Genomic DNA, 13,951 nt, shown 5'->3' on the forward strand with positions numbered 1-13,951 from the left:
TGTTTGAGCCCTAATGTGACTACTTATTCATGCTTGCTGTAATGCCTGCTACTTCTTAGAGTTGAGTCAGGTCTGATTCATTGGGGATGAATTGGAATGTGGTGAACATGTCCTACTGCTGAGAACTAGGTGTGTGAACATGATTTGGTAAAGGTAGCGGTGAGAGGCCATGTAGGAGTACATGGTGGGTTATCTCATTGCAGCCGTCCTCAGGAACTGAGTTCTGTGTTTGTGATCCATGAACAGCTACTACCACGCATTGGAATGCTTAAGTGCCCCTCTCGGCTTCTTGACCACCCTCGTCCTCTGTCCAGGAGTTGCAAGTAGTTTCTGGTGTTTGTAGTATGCTGGAGGCCATGCGCAGCGCTGACCCGAGGGGTGGGCTGTGATGCAATAGGCACGTGGCCGGGTATGCCGGGCGCCCGTTTGGTGTCGCGGAACCCTGTACACATCGTTCGGGGCCATATGTGGAAACCTCGGCCGGACTCCCTGTGGATGGAACCTGAATAGGCAATAAACCTGGACTAGAGACTTGAGTGTTTAGGTAGGCCGTGGCCGACACCCTCGTTGGGCTTCCGCTTGAAGGTTGCCGAGTACATGTCGTGTAAACGTCGGTAAGTGGTGAGAGCGTGTGTGAAGAAGTACACCCCTGCAGGGTTAACATCATCTATTCGAATAGTCGCGTCTGCGGTAAAGGACCTCTGGGTTGCCTATACAGTTCATAGACAAGTGAAAGTGGATACTCTAAAATGCGCAAGATAAGCGTGAGTGCTATGGATGGCCTTCTCGTAGGAAGACGGGAGCGGATCCATAGTAGTGTATTGTTATGGTGAATATATGGACTCGTGTGCGCCACCTCAAAAGAGTTACTTGCAGTCATAGTTTAGGATGGCCACTGAGTCAAAGCTGCCTTGCTGCAGTCAAACTCGACCACCCCCTTTGTTGATAGTGATGCATATGTAGTTAGTTCTGATGTAAGTCTTGCTGGATACATTTGTACTCACGTTTGCTTAATTTATGTTTTTGCAGAGAGACTTCAGTCTCGCTAGTAGTTCCGCGTGGACTTGACGTTTAGCTTGTTACCTCAGCTACGATCTTGTGCCCTCGGCAGGATCTTGTAGATAGTCAGGCTTCTCAGCCCTTTTCTTTCGTAGATGTATGTTCTCAGACATGTTAACCTTCCGCATGTGCTTGTTGCTTGTATGCTCTGTATGTTGGGTCATGAGACCATGATTGTAATACTTGGCTCCTCGGAGCCTAATGAATAAATACTTGAGTCGTAGAGTTATGTTGTGATGCCATGTTGTATTTACACATATCGAGCATATTGTGTGTATGATTGAAATGCTTGGTATGTGTGGGATCCGACAACCTAGTTGTTTATCCTTGGTAGCCTCTCTTATGGGGAAATGTAGTCATGTGCTTCCATGAGCCATAGTAATCTGCTAAAGCCCGGTTCACCGGAGTCCTGCTACCCCAGCACTACTGCTCCGGAACACTTGACTGGCCGGCATGTGATTCACTTCGTTCATGTGTTTGTCCCTTCGGGCAAATGTCATGCGGTGACATCCGGAGTCCTGCCTAGCCTGCTACATCCCGGTTCACTGGAGTCCTGTTAGCCCAGTGCTACAGCCCGGATTCGCACGCTGTTGACCGACATGCTCGATGTTGATTCATGTATGCTTGTCCCCGTAAGTTAGTGCCACCTTGGGTTCACGACTAGTCATGTCGGCCCGGGTTCTCTGTCATATGGATGCTAGCGACACTATCATATACGTGAGCCAAAAGGCGCAAACGGTCCTGGGCCATGGTAAGGCGACACTTGTGGGAATACCGTGCGTGAGGCCGCAAAGTGATATGAGGTGTTACAGGCTAGGTCGATGTGACTTGGAATCGGGGTCCTGACAACGGCCGAGGGGGAAGATGTGGTGGCGGACGCTGGGACTACCGTGGCCCGCGCCAGGAGTGGCTCGACAGGCCTCGCCAGGACCGCTGGCAGGATTATCCTCGCGAGGGCGCCTGGAGAGACCAGCCTCGTGAGGACCGTCCTCAGGGGAACGCCGGTCTTCCCCCAGTGCCGCCACCGCCAAGAAGGAATGACGACCACCATCAGGACGAGGGGGCTGGGGGCTTCCAAGAGCCACGTGCAATCGCCTGCGTCTTGGGCGGAGCTCAGGCCCCAGCCTCGCAGCGTATCTTCAAATAGTTTGATCGTGATGTGAATGCAGTCCTCCCAAAGCTTGAGGCCACACGCCCGCTCCGGTGGTCCCAGTGTGCCATCTCCTTCAACTCGGCAAATCAGCTCAAGTGTGCAGCCACCGCTGGCGCTCTCCCAATGCTATGTTCACCAGTCATCATCAACGTGCAAGTTACCAAGACCCTCATCGACGGCGGCGCAGGGCTCAACGTCCTGTTCGTCGACACGTTCGACAACCTCCAAGTACCATATGACCAGCTTCAGCCTACCAAGCCCTTCTCAGGAGTGACCGACGGCTCCACCACACCGATAGGGCAGGTCCGCCTCCCTGTCACCTTCGAAGAACGCAAGAACTACCGCACCGAGCTCATCGACTTCGGTGTTGCGCACATCCGTCTACCATACAATGCCATCCTTGGGTATCCAGCCCTGGCCAAGTTCATGGCAGTGACCCACCACGGCTACAACATCCTCAAGATGTCAGGAAGCGGCGGAATCATCATAGTCCCATGCGAAGAAAGAGATGCTGTGTGCTCCCTCGAGCACGCCTTTCAAGCTGCAGCAATCGACGACCCCGACAGCCAGGACGATGGCCCTTCGGAGGCCATCCCCAAGAAGAAGAAGCAGCTGCGTCGTACCGGGCCTCAGGAGGGTGGCAACGTAGCTGGAGCCTCGTCAGGATCAGCGCCCGCTCCAGGGGCGCCTCCTTCCATCGCATAGGAAGGCGCGCCTGGCACCCTCCTCGGGCAGGGCTCGGGGGCTCTCTCCTTGAGGTCCTCAGACCTTGCCCACATCACGAGGGAGGCGCTCGGGCACCACTTGGAGGCATGCTTCAAGGCACGTTTCCCTCAGGAGAACACAGGGCAAGGAGCACCCACCGGTCAGGAGTTCATCACCAAGACCACTCAGGAACTACAAGACGCAAGGACCATGTGCGGCGACCGCCGCTCGCGAGGAGCAGCTCCCCATCTAGGCGAGGATGCCGGGCTGCGTGTCTGCGTCGATGTCCCAGGGCTCAACAGGGCCGTTTCTCAGGAGCTTTTCTGGCCTTCGCGCGTGGGCCGGTGCGAGGGTCCGCCGCACAGCTACGTTCGCATGCCATTTGGCTTGCCGAGCGTGTGGTTCGTCTACCAGCGCAACCTGCGGCGCGTCCTGGCGGCTCAGGAGGCCAGGCACCACGCCGTCCTAGCAGAGATGGAGACGGTCCTCAGGGAACCGCCTGCCCCCCCAGAGCCTCCCGAGGCTCAGGGCCATCACGGCTCGTGAGGAGCAGCCTCTCCGCCGCGTACCTTCAGCTGCCCCGACATCTCTTCATCAATAGAACTAGGTGACATTTTCCAAGTTCATTCAGCTGGGAGCGCCCCTCGAGCTGCATCATTCCCAGGCCGCGTGGGTCCGTCCCTGTGGCATGTATCCCTTTTCTTATGTCTTTAGCTTACCTTGCTGGGGGCGCCCCTCGGGCTGCATCATCCCCAAGCCGCTCGGGCCTGACCCAAGTGGCATGTATCTTTCCGCATTTACCAAAGCTAATCTGCCTTTCATGCTTAACCTGTCCATGATTGTCGCCTGCTCGACTATCACCTCCCTCAGGGGCTACTCGCACAGGCACGGCGCTGGTGCATGGCCCCATCCCTGCCACGTCGACAAACCTGAGCGGTCGAGCTCTGGCTCGCGGCACGCTCCGCACACTTCACGTCACCAGGCCCTAAGTGCCTTCATTCCTTTGCGGAGCAACCAGTGACAGGCTGGCAACCGAAGCGGCAAAATCGTGTTTCTTCCTTGTGCTGGTTTGCAGGGATCTCGTGAGGAGGATAGAAGGCGGCACCGCAAGCTTCCTATTCTCTCGTGCAATTCTCTTGTGCGTTAAAAGGGGGGCTCCTGAGCATCGCGACTCAGGAGCTCTTACTGGCTATCCAGCCATCATCCTCTGGCCTTGACCATGGCATCGCGACCTGGCATACGAGCGGTGGATGAGCTCGCTCGAGGGCCGGGACTTGAGGACGTAGAGAACTATGGAGAGCACAGGAGGAGGGAGACTCATCTGGGCCCAACCTAGCTATGCTGCGGAAGCTTGCGCGCCAGCCTGGCGCATCACAAGGAATCGTCCCCAAACCGCCAAGATAAGTCTCGTGCTCAGATCGACTGATTGATGAAGCCTAAGGGTCACGCACGCCGCAGCCCCGTTGCGGCCACGTCGCCTCCCTTTCTTGCCTTACCATGGCTGCTTGAGCGCTAAAGGGGACCTCCTGAGCATTGCGCCTCTAGGGCTCTTACTGGACCTCGGGCCCCATACCTCATGGCCTTGACCACGGCACACGACCTGGCATACCAGCGACGGCTGTAGCCAGCGTGAGGAGCGGGACCTGTCAGCGTAGAACAACAAGCTATCGAGAGGATGGAAAGGGGAGACCGAGCCTTAACGGGACATGCGTTCGCAAATTTTCAAGACAAAGAGGACATACACAAAAGACATTACAGACCCTTTACACGCCCCCACGGGGTACTCCGTGATTCTTCGCAGGGAACAAAAGACTAAAACTTAGAGGAATCATATTTACACCCTCCCGTGGTGGACGCCATCATCAACAGTGGGCCACGGGAGGCCGGTGCCAACCCCATCCAGATCAGCGGCGGCGGCGGCTGGATGCTGCAGCCCAGCTCCGGGCGCGACGAGAGCTCGGGGGGACGTAGCTGTCGTCGCTCGTCTCCGGAGTCTCATAGAGATCAGGAGAACCGTTGGACTCCCAGGGGCTGCTGCTGCTGGAGTAGCCCTGAGCGGAGCACACGTCAACCTGGCGCTCCTCTCCAGGGCAACACTCCAGGCGGCGGCCCTCCACGTCAAAGACCTTGATGAAAAGTGTGGAGGCGTCGTCGTACACAAAGTGGATCACGAGGGCGCCTCTCGCACGGCAAACCCATGCGATCTCACCCCAGCCGCGGGTCATGAAGATCTTGCCGGTGGGGACCGTTTCGAACTCTGCTCTGGTCACCGGAGCGTTGTAGTCAGCATGCTGCAGCCAGAGCTCGAGGGGCCCGCTCGGCGGCATCACGTCAGAGAAGAACCACGGGAAGCGGATCCAAGAGCTTGGGGGCATGGCGCCCATAGCACAAGCTCGCGCGAGGAATCTGCGGCGTGGATTCCAGGGGCAACGACATGCGTCGCCATCGCAAGGCGACCACGGGCACGGCGCGGACGACGCCGCTCATCGCTTCCTCCTCCTGAGCCCCCAGCTTGGGCATACAGGGGTAGCGGGTACCCTGGAGGAGGCCGCTCGCACCAAGGCCTCGTCACCAACTGCATCGCCGCCTCATCACGGCGATGAACCAGCCTCTTCTTCGGCGGAAGCGGCCCCGGATCATCGCGGGGGGCCTTTCCTTTATCGCCAGCAGAAAACCTTCGGATCGGCGCCATTGCTGTTGGCAATGGGGCAAGGAGGAAGAAGCAAGCGAACCGTAAAGAGATGGGCGACGGGGGCTCTGCCCCCCGCCCCATTTATAGCGGAAGAAGGCCAACCGACGCCTCCCACGATCACAAGTAATGATGATTTTTCTCGCATGTCGAAGGGACTTGTCAAATCAAGCAGTTGCCGAGACAGCGTGGGGAAGTGGAGACGCCCACGTCCAATCAACCGCCACGCGTCGACCAAGGCCGCAGGCTTTGGGGGCCAGCGGCGCTCCGCGCTTGACCTTTGGCTTCGCCGTGAAGCCAAGCCCGAGTGCACCTTGGGCCCGTGGGCTACTGTCGGCGTTCTGGGAACGGGGGTTCCCAGACTTGCCTTCCTAGGGCCCACGGCATGGCTCCGCTAGCAGGCCTATACGGCCCGTCTTCATCAACAAGGCAATCAAGACCCTCGCGAGGGGCCAAGCCTCGCGAGGCGGACGATGCAAGACCTCCTCAGGAGTGGCCTCACCAGGCTGCCTCGCGAGGAGCAGAGATATCAAGGCAGGGCAAACCTCGCGAGGCTCTCGTGACATGAGCCATGACGATCAAGATCAGGCGGGAGCCAGGCGGGCGCCAGCGCGCACAACGTCCTTGTTTCCGCTTTGGTGCTAAGGAGGCCAGCGCAGGCGCGGAGTACCTACGCATCAGGCAAAGGTTTTCATATCAGTGCAACGAGACCGTGACCAGCCGGACGGCAGGACGGAGGTCACCATGGAGCCCAAGACGGCGTCACCACCAGAGCCTTTTGCACGCGAAGACCGCTTTTGTCAGGATAAGCTGTACTAGCTGTCCCCTTTCAAATTGGCCGTTGTTGGCTCCCTTCCTGCTCAATATTTGGGGAGAGGACCGGGGCTTATATAAGTAGAACTAATCTCATATCATGCGTCTGTCGGAAAGATATCCTAAGGCTACTTGAATTCCCACTTATAAACTCCCGAAACTTTCTGGTTATGCAATCTGGTGTTGGGGATACGGGGGACACAAAATATATCACCCAAACTAACAATCCCTAGATCCAGCTGTATCCATCCGTCAACACATAACCAAGAAACCTTCAGAAATCGTTTACCTCAACCTTCAAAAAGCATCCGTTATACAAGTGATGGCAATACTCCCGAACTCCCGCCCTAGTACTGGGTGGCGTCGAGGTGATCTCACCAACAAATGCATAAAAGAGATTTCGATGTCGGCGAAAACTCAGGTATTCCAGAACTGCAACGATAAAATTGTGACGAAAACACCTCGGAGCTCAACTCCCCGGGACACTGCCACAACCCCTAAATGACAGGAGGCACGAAGAACAATGTTCTCGTCACAAAACCATCGGAACGATTCCAAGATACCCGCATGATCCTAATTTTTTTTTTGTGAAATTTGAGGAGAGAATAGTCAAAACTTCTACGTCAGGAGACCTCACCAGAGCGACAAAGGGACTGAGGAGTAAAAAGAATCCTACTCTCCGATATATATAATCCTAAGACTCAAAACATTTTTGTTCTAGACTCAACAACGCCAGTGATTCGATCAAGCAGGGGGCTCCTAAGTCGGGGATGGCTCTGATTACCAACTTGTAACGCCCACGATGCGGCTATATCTCCCACATGTCGAGGCACGACTTATAGGCATAACCGCATAGTGGTTTTGTCGTAAGAAGGGTCATCTTCACACAATCCCATGTAATGAACAAGAATGGGATAAAGAGTTGGCTTACAATCGCCACTTCACACAATACATAAATATATCTCATACATCATCCAAAATACAATCATATATAGATCGACTACGGTCAAGATCCAGATGAAAATAAGACAACCCCAAATGCTAGATCCCCGATCGTCCCAACTGGGTTCCACAACTGATCATCAGGGAAAGACACATAGTAACGACCACGTTCCTCGTCGAACTCCCAGTTGATGTCGACCCCATCCTCTGCACTGGCATCGTTGGCACCTGCAACTGTTTTGGTAGAATCTGTGAGTCACGAGGACTCAGCAATCTCACACCCGCGAGATCAAGACTATTTAAGCTTAAAGGGAAGGATGCTGTAGTGAGGTGGAGTTGCAGTGGCAATAAGCATATATGGTGGCTAACATACGCAAAAGAGAGCGAGAAGAGAAGCAACGGAACGGTCGCCAACTAGCAATGACCAAGAAGTGATCCTGAACTCCTACTTACGTCATACATAACATAGACCGTGTTCACTTCCCGGACTCCGCCGAGAAGAGACCATCACGGCTACACATGCAGTTGATGTATTTTAATTGGGTCAAGTGACAAGTTCTCTACAACCGGAAATTAACAAATTCCCATCTGCCTCATAACTGCGGGCACGGCTTTCGAAAGATAATACCCTACAGGGGTGTCCCAACTTAGCCCATCATAAGCTCTCACGGTCAACGAAGGATAAACCTTCTCCCGGAAAGACCCGATCAGTCTCGGAATCCCGGTTTACAAGAAATTTCGACAATGGTAAAACAAGACCAACAAAGCCGCCCGAATGTGACGACAAATCCCGATAGGAGCTACACATATCTTGTTCTCAGGGCACACCGGATAAGTCAAGCTACGTGTAAAACCAGACCTCGAGTTTCCCCGAGGTTGCCCCGCAGGCTGCTCGGTTCGGCCCAACACTCGAAGGAGCACTGGCCCCGGGGGGGGGGGGGGGGTTAAATAAGATGACCCTCGGGCTCGCGAAAACCCGGGGAAAGGGCTTAGGTGGCAAATGGTAAAACCAAGGTTGGGCCTTGCTGGAGGAGTTTTATTCAAGGCGAACTGTCAAGGGGGTCCCATAAATCACCCGACCGCGTAAGGAATGCAAAATCAAGGAACATAATCCCGGTATATCAGTAACTAGGGCGGCAAGAGTGGAACAAAACACCAGGCATAAGGCCGAGCCTTCCACCCTTTACCAAATATATAGATGCATTAATTAAATAAGAGATGTTGTGATAGCCCAACATATCCATGTTCCGACATGGAACAACCTTCAACTTCACCTGCAACTAGCAACGCTATAAGAAGGGCTGAGCAAAAGCGGTAACTTAGCCAAACAACGGTTTGCTAGGAAAGGATGGTTAGAGGCTGACACGGCAATATGGGAGGCATGATATAGCCAGTGATAGGTAGTGGAGCATGGCAATAGAGCGAACAACTAGCAAAGCAAAGATAGAAGTGATTTCGAGGGGTGATCATCTTGCCTGCAAGGTTCTCAGAGTTGTCGAAAGCTTGATCCTCGTAAGCGTACTCAACAGGTTCCTCGTTCACGAACTCGTCTCCCGGCTCTACCCAAGACAAGAACACAAGCAATGGAACCACAATCAATCACGAGGAATGCACAAGCAACATGATGCAAAATATGTATGGTATGCAAGATATGATATGCGGTGCATATGCGTGCTCCGGAAGGAAAAAGATGAACATGGCAGTAACTTGGCAAACCAAGCATGCCACTGGAAAGATGAGATGATTTCGGTTGAAATCGATATAAAGATCTCCGAAAATGGATGCACGGTTTGCAAATGGCAAGCAAAACAAGAATGACACGAATCTGCGATTAACAGCATGATAGCACTTAAAAAGCAACAAACAACAATGCTACGGCTCTCCAACATAGAAACAAAGCATATGACAGTAATCTACAGGAGATGCTTGACAAAAGATTGTCACTAAGCTACGGCTAGATCAAAACATATCAACCTCAAACAAGCATGGCAAAAGTGCAAAAGATAACAGGATCACAGACTTACTGAAAAACTGGACATGGCAGAAAACAGCATCAGGTAGCAATCTTCAGAGCACGAAATCAACATGCTACAGGAACTTAACATAGCAAAACAAGGCATGGTAGTGTTCTACTAAATGCATATGACAAAAGGCCCTTACTGACTATAAGCCAAAAAGGACCAGAAGATATTATGGCAAGCATGTAAACATAGGAAGTTTCGTTATCAGGTTTCAGACTTGGCAGAAAACAGAGCATGGCAGAAATAATAATATGAAGGCCTCTTTGTGAGCTTGATGCAGTCACTACAGAGCAATGCATAACAAACCAAACATACCTACAGCAAGATGGCATGTTTATGAAGCTATCCATGGCAAGAACAAATGCATAGCATGTATGGATCAACTACAATAAGCTTGGCAACATTGCATATCATGTTAAGAATCTTCCAGAAATATTTTATAGCAAAAGTAGAGCAAGATTGAGTCATGCTATGGCACTCCATAATTGCAAACAAGGGCAGGAACGGATAAACTACAACAATAGCTACAAAACATCCTTAATAAACATCTCCAAAATATGCATGGATCTCTCTGTAGCATCAAGTTTACATGGCAACAAAATAACAGCAGACAGAGACTAAGTCACTAAGTCCCTGAAATCACTAAGTCCCTGAAATCACTAAGTCCCTGAAATCAGAAACATTACGGAGCCTACTTTGCATGCTTGTGCTAGTCACCACATAGATAAAAAAATACATGGACTACACCACTTGAAAGATGGCATGACATAATTCAAAACACATGTAAAGCTCATGCCCATAAGATGCACAGATTTAAAGATACAAAAATGACAAATCTCCAAGTTCTGATAAGAACCAGCAGATAACAGCAACTAGCCCTCTTCCAACAGAGATTTGGGCATCAAGATGTCCTCTAATTAACATGGTGCAATTGAACAAAATGTAGAGCATCACGAGGCGAACAATTTGACGTATTACAAGCGTAAATCGGAGCTACATGCGAGGAGTTATGCAACTATGAACAGAGGCACTTGCTGAAGAAAATGAAAAAAAGTTTGGAAAAAGAGGGGCTCCGGGTCAACCGCTACAGTGGCCCGATCTGGATCTGGCCGGGCTCCTTGAGCTCGTGCTCGGGCTCCGGCCTCGCCGGCGATGGAGGAAGAGGAGGCGGCGAGGGAGGGAGGCGGCGGTGGCGCGCCGGAGGCGGCGAGGGGCGCCGGCGGGCACGGGCGCCGGCGGCGCGGCGGTTGGCGGCGGCGGGGCCGGCCGGCGGCGGGCGGAGGGAGCCGGCGGGCGGCGCGGAGGCGATGGCCGGGCCGGGAGGCGACGGCGGCGGGCCGCGGGGGCCTCGCCCGGGCCTCGCGGGCGGGCGCGGCGGCGGCGACGGGCTGATGACGTGGCGCGTGCTGATTCGCGGGGCGGTGCGTGCGGACGTGTCCAGCGCGGGCGGACTTTGTCCGGCGGCGCGAGGTGGAAGACGCTAGGGTTTGACTGTGATTTCGTTTTTCGGGATGCCCACATATTTATAGGTAGAGGGAGCTAGGAGGCTCCAAATGAGGTGCGGTTTTCGCCCAAACGATCGTGATCGAACGACCTAGAGCATGGAAGAGAGTTTGGTGGGTTTTGGGCTTGTTTTAAGGGGGGTTTTTCTGCACACACAAATGGACTTTGCGGATGCCCGGTTAACTGTTCGAGTACCAAACGACCTCCAAATGAAACGAAACTTGACCGGTGGTCTCCGGGTGGTATACTAAGGCCACTTGACAAGCCTCGGTCCATTCCGAGAAAGTTTGACACCCGCACACGAAAGAAAAAAAGAGGGGTGCACCGGAGGAGATAGGAGCGCCAGATTGGAAAACGGACAACGGGGAAAATGCTCGGATGCATGAGACGAACACGTATGCAAATGCAATGCACATGATGACATGATATGAAATGCATGACATGACAAAATACAAAACGAAAGACAAAACCCGACCACGGAGGAAATAACATAGCACATAGCCGAAAATGGCAAGAGTCGGAGTTACAAATATGGCAAGTTACATGCGGGGTGTTGCACGACTTCACCTTGTGTCCAATGGCATATGCTCGAGGTCTCGTCGTAAGTCTCATTGGCGCTTGGGAGTAGTCGTAGTGTATATGGGGATGACCGTAGGATGGTCCGCATCATCTCCCCCCTTGGGGAAGATCCGACCTTGGATCATAATCCGCATCACCATGGAAACGGTTGCCGTGGACGGACTTGTAATTGGACTGAATGAAAGTCATTGCGCAATCCAAGTACTTCAAGATGTCGTCGGGATGGTATACATGCAAAACAAGCAAACACAAGGGACACATGGAAATACAATAGTTAGCACACATAAGGTGTCCATCAAGTAAGTATGAGTCTGTGCGACAAGATTGTTTATGGCAAGGCACAAAAAGCTTATCCAAATGATGTAGAATGATATGTAATGCATTCATGTGAGAAAATTCATTCATTGTGCACACAAATTTATTGTGAATGTGATCAATGCAACCACTGTGCAAAATGATGTCATAATGGGACAGTGTATCACTGGTATGCGTCGGTGCTATACAAACAGTTTTTAACCTCTTTCCGTGACGACATTTGGAACCGTCGCCTAGTGAGTGACCGTGATAGGGGGTCCTTTCCACACGACCCAGAAACCGTCGGGGATAGGGAGCCTTGATGCATACAGTTGTCCCTATATAACCGTTTCCGATATCTCGAATATCCCAAATGCTTCATCCTTGCTACTCGTTTGTGCTCGCATTGCCATCAAAGTCAGAGTTTTGTGGTTTTACCTAAAACCAGACAGATTCTAGGCACGGGAGTTTTCCAGGCAGATTCCAGGCACGGGAGTTTTACGATGCCTGGCACATCACAAACAGTTCATGATTATAAATCGTGTACGATAGGTAGACAATCACACACATTTAGTTTTCCCACACCGTATGTGATAGTGTCTGACATCACACACACTTTGCAAACAGCAACTATGTGCATTGTTACACACGTTTCCTCTCCATGAACCGTGTCGGATCATGATGTATATCGCACACACTGTGCTTTATTAACCGTGTGCGCTGTAACGACCCGCACACCGTAATTTCGCCCTAATTTAATTGCTGCTATTTAAAATTGTACCTAATTTAAACTTGAAAGTAGGCTATAGCTTTATTCATATCCATTAGGTTCAAACAACCAATGCATTATTCGATTCATAGGTACATATGTTTAAGAATTACATCAGCACCACATAAAGAATGATGAACCAGGGTTCTATACTTGTACTATTACAGATGGTAAAGAAAGAGGCGACAGACATTCCAGTTGCGGAACAAGGTGAAGCGGAATGGCCCTATTGTGCTCTCCTGGATGCAGAAGGCATGCAGGACTCTAGTCCAACCCCTTGTGATGGCCGGCCCCCAATCATGTAGTTTGAGAGGTAATCTTGAGTAAACTGCTTGAGGATCCACTGCAACAGAAAAAAGATTCAGACATTGTCATCTAACACAACTCATTATGGGCAGTAAAAATAAGGTTACAGGGTTCTTACATACCATCCTGCAGTTCACTGTTGTCTTGCATAAAGTGTAAACAAATAGTTCGATTGACATCTTTGGTCCCATTTTAATAACAATCTTTATCAATTTCCTCACTTGATGCTGGTTCATGAATATCTCATTGCCCCAGAAAGGGTCGAAGTGTGGAACTTTGGCAATGATATATGTACCTAAAAGCACCAAGTTAATATTAGAAGTTGAAAAACAATTGAAAAATGATGTAGTACAACACTCCATCCACCCCATTATATAAGATTTTATTACATGTATATCTAGACATCATCAGAACATTAAGGCAACACTCTTCCTTGTTGCTATGTAGCCTAGGATTACGTATTTAGTCATTCAGTACAATGCATGTTGCTATGTAGCCTCAGATATATTAAATATGGCCCTAGTTAAACTACTGATAAATGGGTTACAGATATATTCAGTGAAATGTCCGATTCAATGATTAATCCCTTATCAGCCCTAGGCTATATGGTACCAGCTACTGATATCCTGAATAGTGAGTACATATAAGCAATGCGATGAAACTAACCTCGATGGAAACAACATTATTCTCAATATTGTCCTGCATGAGTACAAATAACGGCATGTTAAGCACAACAGGCTAAACATCAACCAAATATATCCATGGTAGACAACATAATCTACAAATGATAGCTTCAGTGTGTAGGCTTAAGCACGCTAGTTAAGCAAATAGTCATTCAAACTGGTATTGTGCAAGTCTAAAGCACACTAGTTATTGTTAAAAAACGAAAAGGCATGTTAACTGCAATATCCTTAACAACAACCAAATATCGTAATTCATAGTGGTATTGTTGAAACTGTTATTGATGAAATTGAACTGCACGGCAAATAGTTGCACATATAGAGTATCACATTGTGAAGAACTGAAATAAACAAGTCATAAGGCAATCCTTTAAAAGTTAAAGGACTAAAACCCTTAGTGGATATATATATATATACATATATATATACATATATATA

This window comes from Triticum aestivum, chromosome 2D (assembly GCF_018294505.1).
Source record: "Triticum aestivum cultivar Chinese Spring chromosome 2D, IWGSC CS RefSeq v2.1, whole genome shotgun sequence".
In the NCBI taxonomy this organism is placed as follows: Eukaryota; Viridiplantae; Streptophyta; class Magnoliopsida; order Poales; family Poaceae; genus Triticum; species Triticum aestivum.